Source organism: Coregonus lavaretus, assembly GCF_964263955.1.
Source record: "Coregonus lavaretus genome assembly, contig: HAP1_SCAFFOLD_4908, whole genome shotgun sequence".
NCBI lineage: Eukaryota > Metazoa > Chordata > Actinopteri > Salmoniformes > Salmonidae > Coregonus > Coregonus lavaretus.
In genome coordinates, this window is record NW_028161294.1 from 8,589 (window position 1) to 34,503 (window position 25,915).

At 48.6% G+C, this 25,915-nt stretch overlaps 2 long non-coding RNA genes across 7 annotated transcripts; both read right to left on the minus strand.

Moving 5' to 3' along the window:
- Positions 1 to 16,820: 16,820 nt before the first annotated feature.
- On the minus strand, positions 16,821 to 17,915 carry LOC311120846. Of its 4 annotated transcripts, none has more exons than XR_014612209.1 (3): positions 17,509 to 17,915; positions 17,185 to 17,462; positions 16,821 to 16,861 (listed from the first exon to the last, which is right to left on the minus strand). It is a non-coding gene; the product is annotated as an uncharacterized lncRNA (long non-coding RNA). The 4 variants fall into 4 exon arrangements; XR_014612210.1 differs by lacking the exon at positions 16,821 to 16,861 and adding an exon at positions 16,987 to 17,138 and having other exon boundaries at positions 17,185 to 17,415; XR_014612211.1 differs by lacking the exon at positions 16,821 to 16,861 and adding an exon at positions 16,987 to 17,091.
- Positions 17,916 to 18,010: 95 nt separating this feature from the next.
- On the minus strand, positions 18,011 to 19,226 carry LOC311120845. Of its 3 annotated transcripts, none has more exons than XR_014612206.1 (3): positions 19,181 to 19,226; positions 18,389 to 19,042; positions 18,011 to 18,295 (listed from the first exon to the last, which is right to left on the minus strand). It is a non-coding gene; the product is annotated as an uncharacterized lncRNA (long non-coding RNA). The 3 variants fall into 3 exon arrangements; XR_014612207.1 differs by having other exon boundaries at positions 18,389 to 18,528; positions 18,575 to 19,215; XR_014612208.1 differs by having other exon boundaries at positions 18,011 to 18,110; positions 18,203 to 18,295; positions 18,389 to 19,215.
- Between the last annotated feature and the right edge of the window lie 6,689 nt (positions 19,227 to 25,915).

The window sequence follows — 25,915 nt, forward strand, 5'->3', positions numbered from 1 at the left end:
GGTACGTGATGTGATGGCCCCGTATCAGACCAGGGTGGTGTCTGAGTGTTGGGTACGTGATGTGATGGCCCCGTATCAGACCAGGGTGGTGTCTGAGTGTTGGGTACGTGATGTGATGGCCCCGTAACAGACCAGGGTGGTGTCTGAGTGTTGGGTACGTGATGTGATGGTCCCGTATCAGACCAGGGTGGTGTCTGAGTGTTGGGTACGTGATGTGATGGCCCCGTATCAGACCAGGGTGGTGTCTGAGTGTTGGGTACGTGATGTGATGGCCCCGTAACAGACCAGGGTGGTGTCTGAGTGTTGGGTACGTGATGTGATGGCCCAGTATCAGACCAGGGTGGTGTCTGAGTGTTGGGTACGTGATGTGATGGCCCCGTATCAGACCAGGGTGGTGACTGAGTGTTGGGTACGTGATGTGATGGCCCCGTATCAGACCAGGGTGGTGTCTGAGTGTTGGGTACGTGATGTGATGGCCCCGTATCAGACCAGGGTGGTGTCTGAGTGTTGGGTACGTGATGTGATGGCCCCGTATCAGACCAGGGTGGTGTCTGAGTGTTGGGTACGTGATGTGATGGCCCCGTATCAGACCAGGGTGGTGTCTGAGTGTTGGGTACGTGATGTGATGGCCCCGTAACAGACCAGGGTGGTGTCTGAGTGTTGGGTACGTGATGTGATGGCCCCGTATCAGACCAGGGTGGTGACTGAGTGTTGGGTACGTGATGTGATGGCCCAGAAACAGACCAGGGTGGTGTCTGAGTGTTGGGTACGTGATGTGATGGCCCCGTATCAGACCAGGGTGGTGTCTGAGTGTTGGGTACGTGATGTGATGGCCCAGAAACAGACCAGGGTGGTGTCTGAGTGTTGGGTACGTGATGTGATGGCCCAGAAACAGACCAGGGTGGTGTCTGAGTGTTGGGTACGTGATGTGATGGCCCCGTATCAGACCAGGGTGGTGTCTGAGTGTTGGGTACGTGATGTGATGGCCCCGTATCAGACCAGGGTGGTGACTGAGTGTTGGGTACGTGATGTGATGGCCCCGTAACAGACCAGGGTGGTGTCTGAGTGTTGGGTACGTGATGTGATGGCCCCGTATCAGACCAGGGTGGTGTCTGAGTGTTGGGTACGTGATGTGATGGCCCCGTATCAGACCAGGGTGGTGTCTGAGTGTTGGGTACGTGATGTGATGGCCCCGTATCAGACCAGGGTGGTGTCTGAGTGTTGGGTACGTGATGTGATGGCCCCGTAACAGACCAGGGTGGTGTCTGAGTGTTGGGTACGTGATGTGATGGCCCCGTATCAGACCAGGGTGGTGACTGAGTGTTGGGTACGTGATGTGATGGCCCCGTATCAGACCAGGGTGGTGTCTGAGTGTTGGGTACGTGATGTGATGGCCCCGTATCAGACCAGGGTGGTGTCTGAGTGTTGGGTACGTGATGTGATGGCCCCGTATCAGACCAGGGTGGTGTCTGAGTGTTGGGTACGTGATGTGATGGCCCCGTATCAGACCAGGGTGGTGTCTGAGTGTTGGGTACGTGATGTGATGGCCCCGTATCAGACCAGGGTGGTGTCTGAGTGTTGGGTACGTGATGTGATGGCCCCGTAACAGACCAGGGTGGTGTCTGAGTGTTGGGTACGTGATGTGATGGCCCCGTATCAGACCAGGGTGGTGACTGAGTGTTGGGTACGTGATGTGATGGCCCAGAAACAGACCAGGGTGGTGTCTGAGTGTTGGGTACGTGATGTGATGGCCCCGTATCAGACCAGGGTGCTGTCTGAGTGTTGGGTACGTGATGTGATGGCCCAGAAACAGACCAGGGTGGTGTCTGAGTGTTGGGTACGTGATGTGATGGCCCAGAAACAGACCAGGGTGGTGTCTGAGTGTTGGGTACGTGATGTGATGGCCCCGTATCAGACCAGGGTGGTGTCTGAGTGTTGGGTACGTGATGTGATGGCCCCGTATCAGACCAGGGTGGTGACTGAGTGTTGGGTACGTGATGTGATGGCCCCATAACAGACCAGGGTGGTGTCTGAGTGTTGGGTACGTGATGTGATGGCCCCGTAACAGACCAGGGTGGTGTCTGAGTGTTGGGTACGTGATGTGATGGCCCCGTATCAGACCAGGGTGGTGACTGAGTGTTGGGTACGTGATGTGATGGCCCCGTATCAGACCAGGGTGGTGTCTGAGTGTTGGGTACGTGATGTGATGGCCCCGTATCAGACCAGGGTGGTGACTGAGTGTTGGGTACGTGATGTGATGGCCCCGTATCAGACCAGGGTGGTGTCTGAGTGTTGGGTACGTGATGTGATGGCCCCGTATCAGACCAGGGTGGTGTCTGAGTGTTGGGTACGTGATGTGATGGCCCCGTATCAGACCAGGGTGGTGTCTGAGTGTTGGGTACGTGATGTGATGGCCCCGTATCAGACCAGGGTGGTGTCTGAGTGTTGGGTACGTGATGTGATGGCCCCGTAACAGACCAGGGTGGTGACTGAGTGTTGGGTATGTGCAGACGGCTTAGGACAACGATAATGCCAAGGTGTTAGATGAGGACTGGGACAAAAATGACAGGCTGGTCAAGTGACGATGATGTATCCAACCCTGCACACACAAAGAGATCTGCACATAAGAGACGATGTGGTGTGGAGATGGAGAACAGAGGGGTCAGAAGATCCAGCTTCCTTTTCCCTTCCTGCATAAACAGCTAAATGTTGTAAAAGTCTTAATTTCCTAAAATGTTGTAATTGGCAACTGGAGTATATAAAACATTAGGGCTGAATCATTGTATTTGTCGACCGAAAGGCATCTGTTCTTTCGAACCAATCCATTGGTCGAAATGTTAAAACATGTATTTTTTCATTTATAGGCACACCCTATTTGTTTTAATAGAATCAACTATATATGCATTGAGCTTGTCTGATGCTTTAAGCTCACTGTTTGACGAAATAAGACACAAATGACTCAAGAGGGAGACCAAGATCAAGATAACCAGAATTGAAAAAACTTAACCTGGCCCGGCCATCCTCCTCCCGCTTCTAATGGCTTTTGCAGATTCTGCCGTTACTCTCCTGAAGTTGCCGGTAATAGGCTACACGAGGAGTCGGCAAACTTTCTCATGTAAAATGCCAATTTATCTTAACATTTCTACCGATCTGCATGACAGTTATGGTTTTCATATGCACATTTTCGTGGCTCAGTTTCATTTCATTTATAAAAACTTCTTCGTATTTCAAAATCATTGTAATGTGGTTAATCAAAATTCTATCCAAATCTAAATGAAAATGATAAAAACCTAAAAAGTAACTTTGTAACTATGTAAAAACAGCCTATGAAGCCAACAAATAAAAACATTGCAGCCTGGAGGTAGAAGATAAATACCCTCTAAGTCACGTTGGCTACGCATGGCCTGTCTGCAACGAACTGGAAACATTGTATCAACTATTAACTTGGGTCCGGCCCGCTGGTGCAACATTGTATCAAATATTCTGGGCCCTCAGAGTTTCTTGCTCCAGTGAGCTCGGCACAGACACAGCTGTAGGCTATTTGCGCCAAGGGATAAGAAGTAATCAGGTAGGCCTATTTTATGACGTTTCCACTAGATCAAGCATTACATTATTCCCTTTCACGCTGAGTGGTTATCCAAAGGGAGAGAGCTGGAAAGATTTTTCAAATACATTGTGGAACTATTGTCATTCTCAATGGATGTAAAAACAGACATTGTTTGCTTGCTGTTAGAGGAGAAGAAAGACTGTTCCGTTCTTGTGGGTCGGCTGAGGAGTATTGGTGTCTCTGAGGGGTCTTTGGCCTGGTTTGCCAACTACCTCTCTCAAAGAGTGCAGTGTATAAAGTCAGAACGTCTGCTGTCTCAGCCACTGCCTGTCACCAAGGGAGTACCCCAAGGCTCCATCCTAGGCCCCACGCTCTTCTCAATTTACATCAACAACATAGCTCAGGCAGTAGGAAGCTCTCTCCTCCATTTATATGCAGATGATACAGTCTTTTACTCAGCTGTGTTAAACGCTCTACAATGAAGCTTTCTTAGTGTCCGACAAGCTTCCTCTGCTCTTAGCCTTGTTAACCTTAACCCCCACCCCCAACACCGGTGGGATTACTACCTCTGAGGGTTTAACCTTGTTAACCTTAACCCCCACCCCCAACACCGGAGGGATTACTACCTCTGAGGGTTTAACCTTGTTAACCTTAACCCCCACCCCCAACACCGGTGGGATTACTACCTCTGAGGGTTTAACCTTGTTAACCTTAACCCCCACCCCCAACACCGGAGGGATTACTACCTCTGAGGGTTTAACCTTGTTAACCTTAACCCCCACCCCCAACACCGGTGGGATTACTACCTCTGAGGGTTTAACCTTGTTAACCTTAACCCCCACCCCCAACACCGGAGGGATTACTACCTCTGAGGGTTTAACCTTGTTAACCTTAACCCCCACCCCCAACACCGGTGGGATTACTACCTCTGAGGGTTTAACCTTGTTAACCTTAACCCCCGCCCCCAACACCGGTGGGATTACTACCTCTGAGGGTTTAACCTTGTTAACCTTAACCCCCGCCCCCAACACCGGTGGGATTACTACCTCTGAGGGTTTAACCTTGTTAACCTTAACCCCCGCCCCCAACACCGGTGGGATTACTACCTCTGAGGGTTTAACCTTGTTAACCTTAACCCCCACCCCCAACACCGGTGGGATTACTACCTCTGAGGGTTTAACCTTGTTAACCTTAACCCCCACCCCCAACACCGGTGGGATTACTACCTCTGAGGGTTTAACCTTGTTAACCTTAACCCCCACCCCCAACACCGGAGGGATTACTACCTCTGAGGGTTTAACCTTGTTAACCTTAACCCCCACCCCCAACACCGGTGGGATTACTACCTCTGAGGGTTTAACCTTGTTAACCTTAACCCCCACCCCCAACACCGGTGGGATTACTACCTCTGAGGGTTTAGAGCTTGTTAACCTTAACCCCCACCCCCAACACCGGTGGGATTACTACCTCTGAGGGTTTAACCTTGTTAACCTTAACCCCCACCCCCAACACCGGTGGGATTACTACCTCTGAGGGTTTAACCTTGTTAACCTTAACCCCCACCCCCAACACCGGTGGGATTACTACCTCTGAGGGTTTAGAGCTTGAGGTAGTCACCTTGAAGAAGTACTTGGGAGTATGGCTAGATAGTACACTAACACAGGTAAAATCTAGACTTGGTTTCCTCTATGGTAATCGCTCCTCTTTCACCCCAGCTGCCAACTAACCCTGATTCAGATTACCATCCTACCCATGATAGATTACGGAGACGTAAGTTATAGATCAGCAGGTAAGGGTGATCTCGAGCGGCTAGATGTTCTTTATCATTCAGCCATCAGATTTGCCACCAATGCTCCTTATAGGACACATCACTGCACTCTATACTCCTCTGTAAACTGGTAATCTCTGTATACCCGTCGCAAGACCCACTGGTTGATGCTTATTTATAAAACCCTCTTAGGCCTCACTCCACCCTATCTGAGATACCTACTGCAGCCCTCATCCTCCACATACAACACCCGTTCTGCCAGTCACATTCAGTTAAAAGGTCCCCAAAGCACACACATCCCTGGGTCGCTCCTCTTTTCAGTTCGCTGCAGCTAGCAACTGGAACGAGCTGCAAGAAACACTCCAACTGGACAGTTTTATCTCCATCTCTTCATTCAAACTCAATCATGGACACTCTTACTGCCAGTTGTGGCTGCTTCACGTGATGTATTGTTGTCTCTACCTTCTTGCCCTTTGTGCTGTTGTCTGTGCCCAATAATGTTTGTACCATGTTTTGTGCTGCTACCATGTTGTGTTGTTGTCTTAGGTCTCTCTTTATGTAGTGTTGTGGTCTCTCTTTATGTAGTGTTGTGGTCTCTCTTTATGTAGTGTTGTGGTCTCTCTTTATGTGGTGTTGTGGTGTCTCTTTATGTAGTGTTGTGGTGTCTCTTTATGTAGTGTTGTGGTGTCTCTTTATGTAGTGTTGTGGTGTCTCTTTATGTCGTGTTGTGGTGTCTCTCTTTATGTAGTGTTGTGGTTTCTCTTTATGTAGTGTTGTGGTCTCTCTTTATGTAGTGTTGTGGTGTCTCTTTATGTAGTGTTGTGGTGTCTCTTTATGTAGTGTTGTGGTGTCTCTCTTTATGTAGTGTTGTGGCGTCTCTCTTTATGTAGTGTTGTGGTGTCTCTCTTTATGTAGTGTTGTGGCGTCTCTCTTTATGTAGTGTTGTGGTGTCTCTTTATGTAGTGTTGTGGTGTCTCTCTTTATGTAGTGTTGTGGCGTCTCTCTTTATGTAGTGTTGTGGCGTCTCTCTTTATGTAGTGCTGTGGCGTCACTCTTTATGTAGTGTTGTGGTGTCTCTCTTTATGTAGTGTTGTGGCGTCTCTCTTTATGTAGTGCTGTGGTGTCTCTCTTTATGTAGTGTTGTGGTGTCTCTCTTTATGTAGTGTTGTGGCGTCACTCTTTATGTAGTGTTGTGGTGTCTCTCTTTATGTAGTGTTGTGGCGTCACTCTTTATGTAGTGTTGTGGTGTCTCTCTTTATGTAGTGTTGTGGCGTCTCTCTTTATGTAGTGCTGTGGTGTCTCTCTTTATGTAGTGTTGTGGTGTCTCTCTTTATGTAGTGTTGTGGTGTCTCTCTTTATGTAGTGTTGTGGTGTCTCTCTTTATGTAGTGTTGTGGCGTCTCTCTTTATGTAGTGTTGTGGTGTCTCTCTTTATGTAGTGTTGTGGCGTCTCTCTTTATGTAGTGTTGTGGTGTCTCTTTATGTAGTGTTGTGGTGTCTCTCTTTATGTAGTGTTGTGGCGTCTCTCTTTATGTAGTGTTGTGGCGTCTCTCTTTATGTAGTGCTGTGGCGTCACTCTTTATGTAGTGTTGTGGCGTCTCTCTTTATGTAGTGTTGTGCCGTCTCTCTTTATGTAGTGTTGTGGTGTCTCTCTTTATGTAGTGTTGTGGCGTCTCTCTTTATGTAGTGCTGTGGTGTCTCTCTTTATGTAGTGTTGTGGTGTCTCTCTTTATGTAGTGTTGTGGTGTCTCTCTTTATGTAGTGTTGTGGTGTCTCTCTGTATGTAGTGTTGTAGTGCCTCTCTTTATGTAGTGTTGTGGTGTCTCTTTATGTAGTGTTGTGGTGTCTCTCTTTATGTAGTGTTGTGGTGTCTCTCTTTATGTAGTGTTGTGGTGTCTCTCTTTATGTAGTGTTGTGGTGTCTCTCTTTATGTAGTGTTGTGGTGTCTCTCTTTATGTAGTGTTGTGGTGTCTCTCTTTATGTAGTGTTGTGGTGTCTCTTTATGTAGTGTTGTGGTGTCTCTCTTTATGTAGTGTTGTGGTGTCTCTCTTTATGTAGTGTTGTGGTGTCTCTTTATGTAGTGTTGTGGTGTCTCTCTTTATGTAGTGTTGTGGCGTCTCTCTTTATGTAGTGTTGTGGCGTCTCTCTTTATGTAGTGTTGTGGTGTCTCTCTTTATGTAGTGTTGTGGCGTCTCTATGTAGTGTTGTGGTGTCTCTCTTTATGTAGTGTTGTGGTGTCTCTTTATGTAGTGTTGTGGCGTCTCTCTTTATGTAGTGTTGTGGCGTCTCTCTTTATGTAGTGTTGTGGTGTCTCTCTTTATGTAGTGTTGTGGTGTCTCTCTTTATGTAGTGTTGTGGCGTCTCTCTTTATTTAGTGTTGTGGTGTCTCTCTTTATGTAGTGTTGTGGTGTCTCTCTTTATGTAGTGTTGTGGCGTCTCTCTTTATTTAGTGTTGTGGCGTCTCTCTTTATGTAGTGTTGTGGTGTCTCTCTTTATGTAGTGTTGTGGTGTCTCTCTTTATGTAGTGTTGTGGTGTCTCTCTTTATGTAGTGTTGTGGTGTCTCTCTTTATGTAGTGTTGTGGTGTCTCTCTTTATGTAGTGTTGTGGCGTCTCTCTTTATGTAGTGTTGTGGCGTCTCTCTTTATGTAGTGTTGTGGTGTCTCTCTTTATGTAGTGTTGTGGTGTCTCTCTTTATGTAGTGTTGTTGTGTCTCTCTTTATGTAGTGTTGTGGCGTCTCTCTTTATGTAGTGTTGTGGTGTCTCTCTTTATGTAGTGTTGTGGCGTCTCTCTTTATGTAGTGTTGTGGTCTCTCTTTATGTAGTGTTGTGGCGTCTCTCTTTATGTAGTGTTGTGGTGTCTCTCTTTATGTAGTGTTGTGGTGTCTCTTTATGTAGTGTTGTGGTGTCTCTCTTTATGTAGTGTTGTGGCGTCTCTCTTTATGTAGTGTTGTGGTGTCTCTCTTTATGTAGTGTTGTGGCGTCTCTCTTTATGTAGTGTTGTGGTCTCTCTTTATGTAGTGTTGTGGTGTCTCTCTTTATGTAGTGTTGTGGTGTCTCTCTTTATGTAGTGTTGTGGTGTCTCTTTATGTAGTGTTGTGGTGTCTCTCTTTATGTAGTGTTGTGGCGTCTCTCTTTATGTAGTGTTGTGGTGTCTCTCTTTATGTAGTGTTGTGGCGTCTCTCTTTATGTAGTGTTGTGGTGTCTCTTTATGTAGTGTTGTGGCGTCTCTCTTTATGTAGTGTTGTGGTCTCTCTTTATGTAGTGTTGTGGTGTCTCTCTTTATGTAGTGTTGTGGTGTCTCTCTTTATGTAGTGTTGTGGTGTCTCTTTATGTAGTGTTGTGGTGTCTCTCTTTATGTAGTGTTGTGGTGTCTCTCTTTATGTAGTGTTGTGGTGTCTCTCTTTATGTAGTGTTGTGGTGTCTCTCTTTATGTAGTGTTGTGGTGTCTCTCTTTATGTAGTGTTGTGGTGTCTCTCTTTATGTAGTGTTGTGGTGTCTCTCTTTATGTAGTGTTGTGGCGTCTCTCTTTATGTAGTGTTGTGGTGTCTCTCTTTATGTAGTGTTGTGGTGTCTCTTTATGTAGTGTTGTGGTGTCTCTCTTTATGTAGTGTTGTGGCGTCTCTCTTTATGTAGTGTTGTGGTGTCTCTCTTTATGTAGTGTTGTGGCGTCTCTCTTTATGTAGTGTTGTGGTCTCTCTTTATGTAGTGTTGTGGTGTCTCTCTTTATGTAGTGTTGTGGTGTCTCTCTTTATGTAGTGTTGTGGTGTCTCTCTTTATGTAGTGTTGTGGTGTCTCTTTATGTAGTGTTGTGGTGTCTCTCTTTATGTAGTGTTGTGGCGTCTCTCTTTATGTAGTGTTGTGGTGTCTCTCTTTATGTAGTGTTGTGGCGTCTCTCTTTATGTAGTGTTGTGGTGTCTCTTTATGTAGTGTTGTGGTGTCTCTCTTTATGTAGTGTTGTGGCGTCTCTCTTTATGTAGTGTTGTGGCGTCTCTCTTTATGTAGTGTTGTGGTGTCTCTTTATGTAGTGTTGTGGTGTCTCTCTTTATGTAGTGTTGTGGTGTCTCTCTTTATGTAGTGTTGTGGTGTCTCTTTATGTAGTGTTGTGGTGTCTCTCTTTATGTAGTGTTGTGGTGTCTCTTTATGTAGTGTTGTGGCGTCTCTCTTTATGTAGTGTTGTGGTGTCTCTCTTTATGTAGTGTTGTGGCGTCTCTCTTTATGTAGTGTTGTGGTGTCTCTCTTTATGTAGTGTTGTGGCGTCTCTCTTTATGTGGTGTTGTGGTGTCTCTCTTTATGTAGTGTTGTGGTGTCTCTCTTTATGTAGTGTTGTGGTGTCTCTTTATGTAGTGTTGTGGTGTCTCTCTTTATGTAGTGTTGTGGTGTCTCTTTATGTAGTGTTGTGGTGTCTCTCTTGTAGTGATGTGTGTTTTGTCCTATATTTTTAATCCCCCGTCCCCGCAGGAGGCCTTTTGCCTTTTGGTAGGCCGTCATTGTAAATAAGAATTTGTTCTTAATTGACTTACCTATTTAAATAAAGGTAAAATAACATAAATTGAGTGACATTTTATTGCCTATGATGTTTTACTGCCTAAATATACAGTAAACTAGGCAAGTCAGTTAAGAACAAATTCTTATTTACAATGACAGCCGACTCCGGACGCTGGTCCAATTGTGTGCCGCTCAGTCAATACCAACTTGATAAACCCACCAGTCAACAATAGGCCTAGAACTCCAGTCTCTTCCAGGCTTATCATTCTAATGTTATCAGAATGCTTTAGCTCTGTGTCAGGATGTTGTCTCCCCAGTTGACTAGACCTTTCTAAACATGTCTTCATCTAATAGAGTTCATTCCTGTTCTAGTCGTTGAAACCCAACCCTGCTCTATACTGGGTACTGAACCCAACCCTGCACTGTACTGGGTACTGAACCCAACCCTGTTCTGTACTGGGTACTGAACCCAACCCTGTTCTGTAATGGGTACTGCACCCAACCCTGTTCTGTACTGGGTACTGAACCCAACCCTGCTCTGTACTGGGTACTGAACCCAACCCTGCCCTGTACTGGGTACTGAACCCAACCCTGCCCTGTACTGGGTACTGAACCCAACCCTGCCCTGTACTGGGTACTGAACCCAACCCTGCTCTGTACTGGGTACTGAACCCAACCCTGCTCTGTAATGGGTACTGAACCCAACCCTGCTCTGTACTGGCTACTGAACCTAACCCTGCTCTGTACTGGGTACTGAACCCAACCCTGTTCTGTACTGGGTACTGAACCCAACCCTGCTCTGTAATGGGTACTGAACCCAACCCTGCTCTGTAATGGGTACTGAACCCAACCCTGCTCTGTAATGGGTACTGAACCCAACCCTGCTCTGTACTGGGTACTGAACCCAACCCTGCTCTGTAATGGGTACTGAACCCAACCCTGCTCTGTGTACTGAACCCAACCCTGTTCTGTACTGGGTACTGAACCCAACCCTTCTCTGGACTGGGTACTGAACCCAACCCTGCTCTTTACTGGGTACTGAACCCAACCCTGCTCTGTACTGGGTACTGAACCCAACCCTGCTCTATACTGGGTACTGAACCCAACCCTGCTCTGTGCTGGGTACTGAACCCAACCCTGTTCTGTGCTGGGTACTGAACCCAACCCTGCTCTGTACTGGGTACTGAACCCAACCCTGCTCTGTACTGGGTACTGAACCCAACCCTGCTCTGTACTGGGTACTGAACCCAACCCTGCTCTGTACTGGGTACTGAACCCAACCCTGCTCTGTACTGGGTACGGAACCCAACCCTGCTCTGTACTGGGTACTGAACCCAACCCTGCTCTGTACTGGGTACTGAACCCAACCCTGCTCTGTGTACTGAACCCAACCCTGTTCTGTACTGGGTACTGAACCCAACCCTGCTCTGCTCTGTACTGGGTACTGAACCCAACCCTGCTTTGTACTGGGTACTGAACCCAACCCTGCTCTGTAATGGGTACTGAACCCAACCCTGCTCTGTGTACTGAACCCAACCCTGTTCTGTACTGGGTACTGAACCCAACCCTTCTCTGTACTGGGTACTGAACCCAACCCTGCTCTGTAATGGGTACTGAACCCAACCCTGCACTGTACTGGGTACTGAACCCAACCCTGCTCTGTAATGGGTACTGAACCCAACCCTGCTCTGTAATGGGTACTGAACCCAACCCTGCTCTGTAATGGGTACTGAACCCAACCCTGCTCTGTACTGGGTACTGAACCCAACCCTGCTCTGTAATGGGTACTGAACCCAACCCTGCTCTGTGTACTGAACCCAACCCTGTTCTGTACTGGGTACTGAACCCAACCCTTCTCTGGACTGGGTACTGAACCCAACCCTGCTCTTTACTGGGTACTGAACCCAACCCTGCTCTGTACTGGGTACTGAACCCAACCCTGCTCTATACTGGGTACTGAACCCAACCCTGCTCTGTGCTGGGTACTGAACCCAACCCTGTTCTGTGCTGGGTACTGAACCCAACCCTGCTCTGTACTGGGTACTGAACCCAACCCTGCTCTGTACTGGGTACTGAACCCAACCCTGCTCTGTACTGGGTACTGAACCCAACCCTGCTCTGTACTGGGTACTGAACCCAACCCTGCTCTGTACTGGGTACGGAACCCAACCCTGCTCTGTACTGGGTACTGAACCCAACCCTGCTCTGTACTGGGTACTGAACCCAACCCTGCTCTGTGTACTGAACCCAACCCTGTTCTGTACTGGGTACTGAACCCAACCCTGCTCTGCTCTGTACTGGGTACTGAACCCAACCCTGCTTTGTACTGGGTACTGAACCCTGCTCTGTAATGGGTACTGAACCCAACCCTGCTCTGTGTACTGAACCCAACCCTGTTCTGTACTGGGTACTGAACCCAACCCTTCTCTGTACTGGGTACTGAACCCAACCCTGCTCTGTACTGGGTACTGAACCCAACCCTGCTCTGTACTGGGTACTGAACCCAACCCTGCTCTGTGTACTGAACCCAACCCTGTTCTGTACTGGGTACTGAACCCAACCCTTCTCTGTACTGGGTACTGAACCCAACCCTGCTCTCTACTGGGTACTGAACCCAACCCTGCTCTGTACTGGGTACTGAACCCAACCCTTCTCTGTGCTGGGTACTGAACCCAACCCTGCTCTGTGTACTGAACCCAACCCTGTTCTGTACTGTTTACTGAACCCAACCCTGCTCTGTACTGGCTACTGAACCTAACCCTGCTCTGTACTGGCTACTGAACCTAACCCTGTTCTGTACTGGGTACTGAACCTAACCCTGCTCTGTACTGGGTACTGAACCCAATCCTGTTCTGTACTGGGTACTGAACCTAACCCTGCTTTGTACTGGCTACTTAACCCAACCCTGCTCTGTACTGGGTACTGAACCCAACACTGCTCTGGGTACTGAACCCAACCCTGCGTTGTACTGGGTACTGAACCCAACACTGCTCTGGGTACTGAACCCAACCCTGCGTTGTACTGGGTACTGAACCCAATCCTGCTCTGGGTACTGAACCCAACCCTGCGTTGTACTGGGTACTGCACCCAACCTTGCTCTTTACTGGGTACTGCACCCAACCCTGCTCTGTAATGGGAACTGAACCCAACCCTGCTCTGTACTGGGTACTGAACCCAACCCTGCTCTGTACTGGGTACTGAACCTAACCCTGCTTTGTACTGGCTACTGAACCTAACCCTGCTCTGTACTGGGTACTGAACCCAACCCTGTTCTGTACTGGGTACTGAACCTAACCCTGCTTTGTACTGGGTACTGAACCCAACACTGCTCTGGATACTGAACCCAACCCTGCTCTGTACTGGGTACTGAACCCAACCCTGCTCTGTACTGGGTACTGAACCCAACCCTGCTCTGTACTGGGTACTGAACCCAACCTTGCTCTTTACTGGGTACTGAACCCAACCCTGCTCTGGGTACTGAACCCAACCCTGTTCTGTACTGGGTACTGAACCCAACCCTGCTCTGGGTACTGAACCCAACCCTGTTCTGTACTGGGTACTGAACCCAACCCTGCTCTGTACTAGGTACTGAACCCAACCCTGCTCTGTACTGGGTTCTGAACCCAACCCTGCTCTGGGTACTGAACCCAACCCTGTTCTGTACTGGGTACTGAACCCAACCCTGCTCTGGGTACTAAAGGCTGTTATAAAGGGAGGTCCTTTATAAGGGAAGTCATTACATGGTATGGGGGTTTAAAGGCTGTTATAAAGGGAGGTCATCTAACCTGCTCTATAGACAAGGAACGACACAAAGATGGGCAGCAAGACGGGAGCTATGATGTGAATGATCTTTAGTTTGAGCTTTTAGTAACAACAAGATCTTCAGTCTGCCTGTAAGACGTAGAACAAGATCTTCAGTCTGCCTGTAAGACGTCAGTCTGTCTGTAGTAACAACAAGATCTTCAGTCTACAGTGTTATGTAGAGCCAGGGTCTCCAGCTCTGTTGATACAGGCCGTTGTGTTGGATGGAGGGCTGGTGGTTCTGAGCTGGTGGTGTCGTATGGTTGTTAGGGGATACAGGCAAAGAAATCAGTCTGTCAATCAGGGTCATCCCAGGCTATCTCTGCCGACAGCCCCGCAGCCACAGACAACAGGTTTGATGCTGATGAAGATTGACATGCCCACTCTCACTTCTGTCCACATCTGCTGAACAGTCAACTGAACAAAACATCAACGTTGTAAAGGAACCCTACATGTTGTGAAATGCTGAACATACGGCGTAAGCTATTGCCTATTTCAAACGACAAATTGAACTGGATTTGCCTCAAAGTCAGAACAGGTTGTTTTAATGTAATTTCACTGTGAAATACACTGCAGAGTCCCATCTCTATAGTCCCATCTCTATAGTCCCAGATCTATAGTCCCAGATCTATAATCCCATCTCTATAGTCCCATCTCTATAGTCCCATCTCTATAATCCCATCTCTATAGTCCCATCTCTATAATCCCATCTCTATAGTCCCATCTCTATAGTCCCATCTCTATAATCCCATCTCTATAGTCCCATCTCTATAGTCCCATCTCTATAGTCCCATCTCTATAGTCCCAGATCTATAGTCCCATCTCTATAATCCCATCTCTATAGTCCCATCTCTATAATCCCATCTCTATAGTCCCATCTCTATAGTCCCATCTCTATAGTCCCATCTCTATAGTCCCAGATCTATAGTCCCAGATCTATAGTCCCAGATCTATAATCCCATCTCTATAGTCCCAGATCTATAATCCCATCTCTATAGTCCCATCTCTATAGTCCCATCTCTATAGTCCCAGATCTATAGTCCCAGATCTATAATCCCATCTCTATAATCCCATCTCTATAGTCCCATCTCTATAGTCCCAGATCTATAGTCCCAGATCTATAGTCCCAGATCTATAATCCCAGATCTATAGTCCCAGATCTATAATCCCATCTCTATAGCTGAGTTACTGTTGTCTTTGGTAACAAGCTAACAAGTCAATCAGTAACTGGCTGTGGTGCTGGGGTCACAATATGAAACCCCACTAGGATGAATACAGAGCTCTACTCTGCTGGTTATGGCAGCTGTCTTTGTCCCAGGCCAAGCCAGGGTGGGGTGGGTGGTGGGGAAGGGGGTATGGGCTTAGAGACTGGATGGGTTGTTAAATGTATGAACCCCTCAGTTTGCCATCACATGGAAACAAAACCCTGTGCTGCCTCTGTGTACTGGGCTTTATCCCTTTACCCCTGCAAGACCATCACACATACACCCTCCCCTCCCCTCCCCACAGCCCTTTATCCCTGCTCCCCTGCAAGACCATCACACATACACCCTCCCCTCCCCTCCCCTCCCCACAGCCCTTTACCCCTGCTCCCCTGCAAGACCATCACACATACACCCTCCCCTCCCCTCCCCACAGCCCTTTATCCCTGCTCCCCTGCAAGACCATCACACATACACCCTCCCCTCCCCTCCCCTCCCCTCCCCTCCCCACAGCCCTTTTCCCCTGCAAGACCATCACACATACACCCTCCCCTCCCCTCCCCTCCCCTCCCCTCCCCACAGCCCTTTTCCCCTGCAAGACCATCACACATACACCCTCCCCTCCCCTCCCCTCCCCTCCCATCCCCTCCCCTCCCCTCCCCTCCCCACAGCCCTTTGTTCCTGCCTCAGCCCACTAGCCCCTGCTATCCTCTCTCCTCATTGGTCCAGCCACACGGCCCACTAGCCCCTGCTATCCTCTCTCCTCATTGGTCCAGCCACACAGCCCACTAGCCCCTGCTATCCTCTCTCCTCATTGGTCCAGCCACATAGCCCACTAGCCCCTGCTATCCTCTCTCCTCATTGGTCCAGCCACACAGCCCACTAGCCCCTGCTATCCTCTCTCCTCATTGGTCCAGCCACACAGCCCACTAGCCCCTGCTATCCTCTCTCCTCATTGGTCCAGCCACACAGCCCACTAGCCCCTGCTATCCTCTCTCCTCATTGGTCCAGCCACACAGCCCACTAGCCCCTGCTATCCTCTCTCCTCATTGGTCCAGCCACACAGCCCACTAGCCCCTGCTATCCTCTCTCCTCATTGGTCCAGCCACACGGCCCACTAGCGCCTGCTATCCTCTCTCCTCATTGGTCCAGCCACACAGCCCACTAGCCCCTGCTATCCTCTCTCCTCATTGGTCCAGCCACACAGCCCACTAGCCCCTGCTATCCTCTCTCCTCATTGGTCCAGCCACACAGCCCACTAGCCCCTGCTATCCTCTCTCCTCATTGGTTCAGCTACACAGCCCACTAGCCCCTGCTATCCTCTCTCCTCATTGGTCCAGCTACACAGCCCACTAGCCCCTGCTATCCTCTCTCCTCATTGGTCCAGCTACACAGCCCACTAGCCCCTGCTATCCTCTCTCCTCATTGGTCCAGCCACACGGCCCACTAGCCCCTGCTATCCTCTCTCCTCATTGGTCCAGCCACATAGCCCACTAGCCCCTGCTATCCTCTCTCCTCATTGGTCCAGCCACACGGCCCACTAGCCCCTGCTATCCTCTCTCCTCATTGGTCCAGCCACATAGCCCACTAGCCCCTGCTATCCTCTCTCCTCATTGGTCCAGCCACACGGCCCACTAGCCCCTGCTATCCTCTCTCCTCATTGGTTCAGCCACATAGCTAAACCCCGTCAGTAGAAGCCCTGTTCCCCATCCCATTCCCCCTTTCTCCTGGAGTTCTGCTTCCGACCCTCCTACCCTCCGACCCCGTTTCTCTTTACACAAGGAGCTGAAATTATTGCCCTTTGGTTGCCATGTTGATTTTTTCAACAAGGAGAGCTCTGTGATTCCAAAGACCCCCAAGCTCATTCAGTTGATTGTCTGAATGGTACATTATGAACAGTACACACTATCTGGATGTTTTCTAGCCAAATGTTTTGACAGTTCTGTGAAATACTATTGAATGGAGTTAGTGGTAAATGTTGAACTTCTCCAGCTTGGTGCCATAACTAATACCTGTTGCTGTATTCAGGGTGGGAGACCAGTTGGACAGGGGTGATACCTGTTGCTGTATTCAGGGTGGGAGACCAGTTGGACAGGGGTGATACATGTTGCTGTATTCAGGGTGGTAGACCAGTTGGACAGGGGTGATACCTGTTGCTGTATTCAGGGTGGTAGACCAGTTGGACAGGGGTGATACCTGTTGCTGTATTCAGGGTGGTAGACCAGTTGGACAGGGGTGATACCTGTTGCTGTATTCAGGGTGGTAGACCAGTTGGACAGGGGTGATACCTGTTGCTGTATTCAGGTTCAGTAGACCAGTTGGACAGGGGTGATACCTGTTGCTGTATTCAGGGTGGAAGACCAGTTGGACAGGGGTGATACCTGTTGCTGTATTCAGGTACAGTAGACCAGTTGGACAGGGGTGATACCTGTTGCTGTATTCAGGGTGGGAGACCAGTTGGACAGGGGTGATACCTGTTGCTGTATTCAGGGTGGTAGACCAGTTGGACAGGGGTGATACCTGTTGCTGTATTCAGGGTGGTAGACCAGTTGGACAGGGGTGATACCTGTTGCTGTATTCAGGGTGGTAGACCAGTTGGACAGGGGTGATACCTGTTGCTGTATTCAGGTTCAGTAGACCAGTTGGACAGGGGTGATACCTGTTGCTGTATTCAGGGTGGAAGACCAGTTGGACAGGGGTGATACCTGTTGCTGTATTCAGGTACAGTAGACCAGTTGGACAGGGGTGATACCTGTTGCTGTATTCAGGGTGGGAGACCAGTTGGACAGGGGTGATACCTGTTGCTGTATTCAGGTACAGTAGACCAGTTGGACAGGGGTGATACCTGTTGCTGTATTCAGGGTGGGAGACCAGTTGGACAGGGGTGATACCTGTTGCTGTATTCAGGGTGGGAGACCAGTTGGACAGGGGTGATACCTGTTGCTGTATTCAGGTACAGTAGACCAGTTGGACAGGGGTGATACCTGTTGCTGTATTCAGGGTGGGAGACCAGTTGGACAGGGGTGATACCTGTTGCTGTATTCAGGGTGGTAGACCAGTTGGACAGGGGTGATACCTGTTGCTGTATTCAGGGTGGGAGACCAGTTGGACAGGGGTGATACCTGTTGCTGTATTCAGGGTGGTAGACCAGTTGGACAGGGGTGATACCTGTTGCTGTATTCAGGGTGGGAGACCAGTTGGACAGGGGTGATACCTGTTGCTGTATTCAGGGTGGGAGACCAGTTGGACAGGGGTGATACCTGTTGCTGTATTCAGGTTCAGTAGACCAGTTGGACAGGGGTGATACCTGTTGCTGTATTCAGGGTGGGAGACCAGTTGGACAGGGGTGATACCTGTTGCTGTATTCAGGGTGGGAGACCAGTTGGACAGGGGTGATACCTGTTGCTGTATTCAGGTACAGTAGACCAGTTGGACAGGGGTGATACCTGTTGCTGTATTCAGGGTGGTAGACCAGTTGGACAGGGGTGATACCTGTTGCTGTATTCAGGGTGGGAGACCAGTTGGACAGGGGTGATATCTGTTGCTGTATTCAGGTACAGTAGACCAGTTGGACAGGGGTGATACCTGTTGCTGTATTCAGGTACAGTAGACCAGTTGGACAGGGGTGATACCTGTTGCTGTATTCAGGGTGGGAGACCAGTTGGACAGGGGTGATACCTGTTGCTGTATTCAGGTTCAGTAGACCAGTTGGACAGGGGTGATACCTGTTGCTGTATTCAGGGTGGTAGACCAGTTGGACAGGGGTGATACCTGTTGCTGTATTCAGGTACAGTAGACCAGTTGGACAGGGGTGATACCTGTTGCTGTATTCAGGTACAGTAGACCAGTTGGACAGGGGTGATACCTGTTGCTGTATTCAGGTACAGTAGACCAGTTGGACAGGGGTGATACCTGTTGCTGTATTCAGGGTGGGAGACCAGTTGGACAGGGGTGATACCTGTTGCTGTATTCAGGTACAGTAGACCAGTTGGACAGGGGTGATACCTGTTGCTGTATTCAGGTACAGTAGACCAGTTGGACAGGGGTGATACCTGTTGCTGTATTCAGGTACAGTAGACCAGTTGGACAGGGGTGATACCTGTTGCTGTATTCAGGGTGGGAGACCAGTTGGACAGGGGTGATACCTGTTGCTGTATTCAGGTTCAGTAGACCAGTTGGACAGGGGTGATACCTGTTGCTGTATTCAGGTTCAGTAGACCAGTTGGACAGGGGTGATACCTGTTGCTGTATTCAGGGTGGGAGACCAGTTGGACAGGGGTGATACCTGTTGCTGTATTCAGGGTGGGAGACCAGTTGGACAGGGGTGATACCTGTTGCTGTATTCAGGGTGGTAGACCAGTTGGACAGGGGTGATACCTGTTGCTGTATTCAGGTACAGTAGACCAGTTGGACAGGGGTGATATCTGTTGCTGTATTCAGGGTGGGAGACCAGTTGGACAGGGGTGATACCTGTTGCTGTATTCAGGGTGGGAGACCAGTTGGACAGGGGTGATATCTGTTGCTGTATTCAGGGTGGGAGACCAGTTGGACAGGGGTGATACCTGTTGCTGTATTCAGGGTGGGAGACCAGTTGGACAGGGGTGATACCTGTTGCTGTATTCAGGTTCAGTAGACCAGTTGGACAGGGGTGATACCTGTTGCTGTATTCAGGGTGGGAGACCAGTTGGACAGGGGTGATACCTGTTGCTGTATTCAGGTACAGTAGACCAGTTGGACAGGGGTGATACCTGTTGCTGTATTCAGGTACAGTAGACCAGTTGGACAGGGGTGATACCTGTTGCTGTATTCAGGGTGGGAGACCAGTTGGACAGGGGTGATACCTGTTGCTGTATTCAGGTACAGTAGACCAGTTGGACAGGGGTGATACCTGTTGCTGTATTCAGGGTGGGAGACCAGTTGGACAGGGGTGATACCTGTTGCTGTATTCAGGTACAGTAGACCAGTTGGACAGGGGTGATACCTGTTGCTGTATTCAGGGTGGGAGACCAGTTGGACAGGGGTGATACCTGTTGCTGTATTCAGGGTGGTAGACCAGTTGGACAGGGGTGATACCTGTTGCTGTATTCAGGTTCAGTAGACCAGTTGGACAGGGGTGATACCTGTTGCTCTATTCAGGGTGGGAGACCAGTTGGACAGGGGTGATACCTGTTGCTGTATTCAGGTACAGTAGACCAGTTGGACAGGGGTGATACCTGTTGCTGTATTCAGGGTGGGAGACCAGTTGGACAGGGGTGATACCTGTTGCTGTATTCAGGTACAGTAGACCAGTTGGACAGGGGTGATACCTGTTGCTGTATTCAGGGTGGGAGACCAGTTGGACAGGGGTGATACCTGTTGCTGTATTCAGGGTGGTAGACCAGTTGGACAGGGGTGATACCTGTTGCTGTATTCAGGTTCAGTAGACCAGTTGGACAGGGGTGATACCTGTTGCTGTATTCAGGGTGGGAGACCAGTTGGACAGGGGTGATATCTGTTGCTGTATTCAGGGTGGGAGACCAGTTGGACAGGGGTGATACCTGTTGCTGTATTCAGGGTGGTAGACCAGTTGGACAGGGGTGATACCTGTTGCTGTATTCAGGTACAGTAGACCAGTTGGACAGGGGTGATACCTGTTGCTGTATTCAGGTACAGTAGACCAGTTGGACAGGGGTGATACCTGTTGCTGTATTCAGGGTGGTAGACCAGTTGGACAGGGGTGATACCTGTTGCTGTATTCAGGTACAGTAGACCAGTTGGACAGGGGTGATACCTGTTGCTGTATTCAGGTACAGTAGACCAGTTGGACAGGGGTGATACCTGTTGCTGTATTCAGGGTGGTAGACCAGTTGGACAGGGGTGATACCTGTTGCTGTATTCAGGGTGGTAGACCAGTTGGACAGGGGTGATAGCTGTTGCTGTTTTCAGGTACAGTAGACCAGTTGGACAGGGGTGATAACTGTTGCTGTATTCAGGGTGGTAGACCAGTTGGACAGGGGTGATACATAGGTTAGAGACCTCATGAATGGTCTGAACCAGTATCTGTGGGTTAGAGACCTCATGGATGGTCTGAACCAGTATCTGTGGGTTAGAGACCTCATGGTCTGAACCAGTATCTGTGGGTTAGAGACCTCATGGTCTGAACCACTATCTGTGGGTTAGAGACCTCATGGTCTGAACCAGTATCTGTGGGTTAGAGACCTCATGGTCTGAACCACTATCTGTGGGTTAGAGACCTCATGAATGGTCTGAACCAGTATCTGTGGGTTAGAGACCTCATGGTCTGAACCAGTATCTGTGGGTTAGAGACCTCATGGTCTGAACCAGTATCTGTGGGTTAGAGACCTCATGGTCTGAACCAGTATCTGTGGGTTAGAGACCTCATGGATGGTCTGAACCAGTATCTGTGGGTTAGAGACCTCATGGTCTGAACCAGTATCTGTGGGTTAGAGACCTCATGGATGGTCTGAACCAGTATCTGTGGGTTAGAGACCTCATGGATGGTCTGAACCAGTATCTGTGGGTTAGATACCTCATGGATGGTCTGAACCAGTATCTGTGGGTTAGAGACCTCATGGTCTGAACCAGTATCTGTGGGTTAGAGACCTCATGGTCTGAACCAGTATCTGTGGGTTAGAGACCTCATGGATGGTCTGAACCAGTATCTGTGGGTTAGAGACCTCATGGTCTGAACCAGTATCTGTGGGTTAGAGACCTCATGGATGGTCTGAACCAGTATCTGTGGGTTAGAGACCTCATGGTCTGAACCAGTATCTGTGGGTTAGAGACCTCATGGTCTGAACCAGTATCTGTGGGTTAGAGACCTCATGGTCTGAACCAGTATCTGTGGGTTAGAGACCTCATGGTCTGAACCAGTATCTGTGGGTTAGAGACCTCATGGTCTGAACCAGTATCTGTGGGTTAGAGACCTCATGGTCTGAACCAGTATCTGTGGGTTAGAGACCTCATGGTCTGAACCAGTATCTGTGGGTTAGAGACCTCATGGTCTGAACCAGTATCTGTGGGTTAGAGACCTCATGGTCTGAACCACTATCTGTGGGTTAGAGACCTCATGGTCTGAACCACTATCTGTGGGTTAGAGACCTCATGGTCTGAACCAGTATCTGTGGGTTAGAGACCTCATGAATGGTCTGAACCAGTATCTGTGGGTTAGAGACCTCATTAATGGTCTGAACCAGTATCTGTGGGTTAGCGACCTCATGGTCTGAACCAGTATCTGTAGGTTAGAGACCTCATGGTCTGAACCAGTATCTGTGGGTTAGAGACCTCATGGATGGTCTGAACCAGTATCTGTGGGTTAGAGACCTCATGGTCTGAACCAGTATCTGTGGGTTAGAGACCTCATGGATGGTCTGAACCAGTATCTGTGGGTTAGAGACCTCATGGATGGTCTGAACCAGTATCTGTGGGTTAGATACCTCATGGATGGTCTGAACCAGTATCTGTGGGTTAGAGACCTCATGGTCTGAACCAGTATCTGTGGGTTAGAGACCTCATGGATGGTCTGAACCAGTATCTGTGGGTTAGAGACCTCATGGTCTGAACCAGTATCTGTGGGTTAGAGACCTCATGGTCTGAACCAGTATCTGTGGGTTAGAGACCTCATGGATGGTCTGAACCAGTATCTGTGGGTTAGAGACCTCATGGATGGTCTGAACCAGTATCTGTGGGTTAGAGACCTCATGGTCTGAACCAGTATCTGTGGGTTAGAGACCTCATGGATGGTCTGAACCAGTATCTGTGGGTTAGAGACCTCATGGTCTGAACCAGTATCTGTGGGTTAGAGACCTCATGGTCTGAACCAGTATCTGTGGGTTAGAGACCTCATGGTCTGAACCAGTATCTGTGGGTTAGAGACCTCATGGTCTGAACCAGTATCTGTGGGTTAGAGACCTCATGGTCTGAACCAGTATCTGTGGGTTAGAGACCTCATGGTCTGAACCAGTATCTGTGGGTTAGAGACCTCATGGTCTGAACCAGTATCTGTGGGTTAGAGACCTCATGGTCTTGTGTTACCACCTTATTAATAGGCAGTGTGCAGTAGGATGCATTGATCAGTTGATTGACAGGTGTAGGACTGCAGAATGATAGACTATCCTCTAGTGTGGATGCCCACCAACGTTTTATAATTATGCAGCCCATAGTTTATCGTTATAGTTATTGGTTTGGAGGATGGCCCTGAACTCTTCCACAACACCACTAAAGTAATGATCACCACATAACTACTAGGTCTAGCTAACGTTAGAGAACTGAAATACATAGAAAATTACACATATACTTGTTAACTTGACTTTTATACTCTAGAAATGGACTCCTTCAAATAATGAACTCTACCAAGTTTTCCACCGGCGCGCTGCAACAGGGAGGCTAAGGAAAGCGGAAGCCGAATCCTTCACTTCCGTTGTTTAGCTGTGCCCATAGCAACGCGTTTGGCTGTGCCCATAGCAACGCGTTTGGCTGTGCCCATAGCAACGCTCTGCCTATTAGTGTTCCTCTGGTCTCTGCTCAGAAAGACACACTCATTAATAAACTGTCAGCTTTGTGGGAAATGTGATTAAGATGTTGATTAGATGCATTAAGAATATGGGTCTAATATGGGTCAGTTTGGGTATTTAACTCTTAGTGTGTGTATAGCATGGAATGTCTGTGACATCCAGTAGAAATGACAGTGATGTAGTTGGTTAGAACGGTTTGAATTATTTGAAACCATTGCTGTGATTGGCGTATTGCCCAACTTTGCAAACATGAATAGTCTTGTTTGTTGATCGCAGGAACTGCTTTCGTTCTGTGTGTGTGTGTGTGTGTGTGTGTGTGTGTGTGTGTGAGTGTGTGTGTGTGTGTTTGTGCTCCTCACCAGTAATTCTGGAATGATCCATCTTGCTCTCAGTAGACTGATGTCCCCAAGTGGAGAAGACAAGTAGTGCACTTTGATCCCATTTCTCTCTTGATAGAGATCAACATAATAATAATATGCCGTTTAGCAGACACTTTTATCCAAAGCGACTTACAGTCATGTGTGCATAAATTTTTACGTATGGGTGGTCCCGGGGTTCGAACCCACTACCCTGGCGTTACAAGCGCCGTGCTCTACCAGCTGAGCTATAGAGGACCACATGACTGAAGGAGACCATTGTTGCCTCCCAAATGGCACCCTGTTCCCTACATAGTGCACTACTTTAGACCTTATGGGCCCTGGTCAAATGTAGTGCACTGTATAGGGAATCAGCCTGGCTAGTATCAACACAGTAAAGACCCACTCACTGTATAGGGAATCAGCCTGGCTAGTATCAACACCGTATCAACACAGTAAAGACCCACTCACTGTATAGGGAATCAGCCTGGCTAGTATCAACACCGTATCAACACAGTAAAGACCCACTCACTGTATAGGGAATCAGCCTGGCTAGTATCAACACCGTATCAACACAGTAAAGACCCACTCACTGTATAGGGAATCAGCCTGGCTAGTATCAACACCGTATCAACACAGTAAAGACCCACTCACTGTATAGGGAATCAGCCTGGCTAGTATCAACACCGTATCAACACAGTAAAGACCCACTCACTGTATAGGGAATCAGCCTGGCTAGTATCAACACCGTATCAACACAGTAAAGACCCACTCACTGTATAGGGAATCAGCCTGGCTAGTATCAACACCGTATCAACACAGTAAAGACCCACTCACTGTATAGGGAATCAGCCTGGCTAGTATCAACACCGTATCAACACAGTAAAGACCCACTCACTGTATAGGGAATCAGCCTGGCTAGTATCAACACCGTATCAACACAGTAAAGACCCACTCACTGTATAGGGAATCAGCCTGGCTAGTATCAACACAGTAAAGACCCACTCACTGTATAGGGAATCAGCCTGGCTAGTATCAACACCGTATCAACACAGTAAAGACCCACTCACTGTATAGGGAATCAGCCTGGCTAGTATCAACACCGTATCAACACAGTAAAGACCCACTCACTGTATAGGGAATCAGCCTGGCTAGTATCAACACCGTATCAACACAGTAAAGACCCACTCACTGTATAGGGAATCAGCCTGGCTAGTATCAACACCGTATCAACACAGTAAAGACCCACTCACTGTATAGGGAATCAGTCTGGCTAGTATCAACACCCTATCAACACAGTAAAGACCCACTCACTGTATAGGGAATCAGTCTGGCTAGTATCAACACCCTATCAACACAGTAAAGACCCACTCACTGTATAGGGAATAGGGTGCTATTTGGGACACAGTCCATAGTTCTTCTTATTGGATTAGATTTGAGTCCACTGCAGAAGGATCCAATGGCAGCTCCACACAGACATGAGATGGAGCCTGAGACTCCAGTGTGTAGTGAAGGAAAGGGGATATCTATCCACGTAATGTCATAGCCCTATAACCTATCTCGTATAACCCTCGCTCTCTCCTACGCAGATCATGTCAGCCATTTTGAGTGTACCCATGAGGTTAGCAGTCACAGTGCAGAGGTTTTAATCCCGTGTTTATGAAGCAGTCAACCCACAGACCTGACCCTAGATAGAATGTTCAGTAGCAGGGCGTAGCTGCAGGGTCTCTAGATGGCCACTGGAGGGACCTAGAGATCAACATTACTGTCGAGTGGGTAACCGTAGCTGCAGGGTCTCTAGATGGCCACTGGAGGGACCCAGAGATCAACATTACTGTCGAGTGGGTAACCGTTGTTGTCTCTCTGAGAACATACAACTCCAATCCAAGCTTCTATATATATATTGTTCAACCTTTATTTAACTAGACAAGTCAGTTAAGAACACATTATTATTTACTTACTTATTTCTATAAAGGCTATAGTTAAGGAACCAACAGCTTTTACCCAAGGACTTGTCAAGCCTCAGCTAAAGGCTATAGTTAAGGAACCAACAGCTTTCACCCAAGGACCTGTCAAGCCTCAGCTAAAGGCTTTAGTTAAGGAACCAACAGCTTTTACCCAGCTTTTTGATCAGACAGAGTGTTGAAACTGGACATCAGGACTCTGTTTATCAGTTTATGTCTGATCAGACAGTGTTGAAACTGGACATCATGACTCTGTTTATCAGTTTATGTCCTTACTAT